We start from the raw sequence: 3142 nt of genomic DNA on the forward strand, positions 1-3142 counted from the left end.
GAACTAATCAATGAGTATAGTAAAGTTGCAGGATATAAAATTAACACACAGAAATCCCTTGCATTCCTATATACTAACAATGAAAAAACAGACAGAGAAATTAAGGAAACAATACCATTCACCATTGCAACAAAAAGAATAAAATACTTAGGAGTATATCTACCTAAAGAAACAAAGGACCTATACATAGAAAACTATAAAACACTGATGAAAGAAATCAAAGAGGACACAAACAGATGGAGAAACATACCGTGTTCATGGATTGGAAGAATTAATATTGTCAAAATGGCTATTCTACCCAAAGCAGTCTATAGATTCAATGCAATCCCTATCAAGCTACCAATGGTATTTTTCACAGAACTAGACCAAAGAATTTCACAATTTGTATGGAAATACAAAAAACCTCGAATAGCCAAAGTAATCTTGAGAAAGAAGAATGGAGCTGGAGGAATCAACCTGCCTGACTTCAGACTCTACTACAAAGCCACAGTCATCAAGACAGTATGGTACTGGCACAAAGACAGAAATATAGATCAATGGAACAGAATAGAAAGCCCAGAAATAAATCCACGAACCTATGGACACCTTATCTTTGACAAAGGAGGCAAGGATATACAATGGAAAAAAGACAACCTCTTTAACAAGTGGTGCTGGGAAAACTGGTCAACCACTTGTAAAAGAATGAAACTAGAACACTTTCTAACACCATACACAAAAATAAACTCAAAATGGATTAAAGATCTAAATGTAAGACCAGAAACTATAAAACTCCTAGAGGAGAACATAGGCAAAACACTCTCTGACATAAATCAAAGCAAGATCCTCTATGACCCACCTCCCAGAATATTGGAAATATAAGCAAAACTAAACAAATGGGACCTAATGAAACTTAAAAGCTTTTGCACTACAAAGGAAACTATAAGTAAGGTGAAAAGACAGCCCTCAGATTGGGAGAAAATAATAGCAAATGAAGAAACAGACAAAGGATTAATCTCAAAAATATACAAGCAACTCCTGCAGCTCAATTCCAGAAAAATAAATGACCCAATCAAAAAATGGGCCAAAGAACTAAACAGACATTTCTCCAAAGAAGACATACAGATGGCTAACAAACACATGAAAAGATGCTCAACATCACTCATTATTAGAGAAATACAAATCAAAACCACAATGAGGTACCATTACACGCCAGTCAGGATGGCTGCTATCCAAAAGTCTACAAGCAATAAATGCTGGAGAGAGTGTGGAGAAAAGGGAACCCTCTTACACTGTTGGTGGGAATGCAAACTAGTACAGCCGCTATGGAAAACAGTGTGGAGATTTCTTAAAAAACTGGAAATAGAACTGCCATATGACCCAGCAATCCCACTTCTGGGCATACACACTGAGGAAACCAGAACTGAAAGAGACACGTGCACCCCAATGTTCATCGCAGCACTGTTTATAATAGCCAGGACATGGAAGCAACCTAGATGCCCATCAGCAGATGAATGGATAAGGAAGCTGTGGTACATATACACCATGGATTATTACTCAGCCATTAAAAAGAATTCATTTGAACCAGTCCTAATGAGATGGATGAAGCTGAAGCCCACTATACAGAGTGAAGTAAGCCAGAAAGATAAAGAACATTACAGCATACTGACACATGTATATGGAATTTAGAAAGGTGATAACGATAACCCTATATGCAGAACAGAAAAAGAGACACAGAAATACAGAACAGACTTTTGAACTTTGTGGGAGAATGTGAGGGTGGGATATTTCAAAAGGACAGCATGTATCCTATCTATGGTGAAACAGATCACCAGCCCAGGTGGGATGAACGAGACAAGTGCTCCGGCCTGGTGCACTGGGAAGACCCAGAGGAATCGGGGGGAGAGGGAGGTGGGAGGGGGGATCGGGATTGGGAATACATGTAAATCCATGGCTGATTCATATCAATGTATGACAAAACCCACTGGAAAAAAAAAATATGAGGAGCATGAAACAGTCTGAAAAATAGGAGGAGCATGAAACGGTGATCAAAAACATGAAGAGCCTGAAAAGGTGTGAAAAATATGAAGAGCTTCAAAAGGTGTGAAATACATGAGGAGCATGAAACTCTCTGAAAAATAGAAGGAGCATGAAGTGGTGTTCACAAATATGAATAGCCTGAAAAGGTGTGAAAAATATGAAGAGCTTCAAAAGGTGTGAAAAATATGAGGAGCATGATACGGACTGAAAAATAGGAGGAGCATGAAGCGGTGTTGAAAAACAAGAAGAGCCTGAAAACGTGTGAAAAATATGAAGAGCTTCAAAAGGTGTGAAATACATGAGGAGGATTAAACGGTCTGAAAAATAGGAGGAGCATGAAGTGGAGTTGAAAAAAACTGAAGAGCCTGAAAAGGTGTGAAAAATATGAAGAGCTTCAAAAGGTGTCAAAAATATGAGGAGCATGAAACGGTCTGAAAAATAGGAGGAGCATGAAGCCGTGTTCAAAAACATGAAGAGCCTGAAAAGGTGTGAAAAAAAAGAAGAGCTTCAAAAAGTGTCAAATACATGAGGAGGATTAAACGGTCTGAAAAATAGGAGGAGCATTAAGCGGTGTTGAAAAACATGAAGGCCTGAAAACATGTGAAAAATATGAAGAGCTTCAAAAGGTGTGAAAAATATGAAGAGCTTCAAAAGGTGTGAAATACATGTGGAGCATTAAACGGTCTGAAAAATAGGAGGAGCATGAAGCGGTGTTGAAAAATATGAAGAGCCTGAAAAGGTGTGAAAAATATGAGGAGCTTCAAAAGGTGTGAAATACATGTGGAGCATTAAACGGTCTGAATATCAGGAGGAGCATGAAGTGGTGTTCAAAAACAAGAAGAGCCTGAAAAGGTATGAAAAATATGAGGAGCTTCAAAAGGTGTGAAATACATGTGGAGCATTAAACGGTCTGAAAAATAGGAGGAGCATGAAGCGGTGTTCAAAAACAAGAAGAGCCTGAAAAGGTGTGAAAAATATGAGGAGCTTCAAAAGGTGTGAAATACATGTGGAGCATTAAACGGTCTGAAAAATAGGAGGAGCATGAAACGGTGATAAAAAATGAAGAGCGTGAAATGGTGTGAAAAATATGAAGAGCTTCAAAATGTGTCAAATATAAGAGGAGCAT

Source organism: Dama dama, unplaced genomic scaffold (assembly GCF_033118175.1).
Source record: "Dama dama isolate Ldn47 unplaced genomic scaffold, ASM3311817v1 ptg000093l, whole genome shotgun sequence".
Taxonomy (NCBI): domain Eukaryota; kingdom Metazoa; phylum Chordata; class Mammalia; order Artiodactyla; family Cervidae; genus Dama; species Dama dama.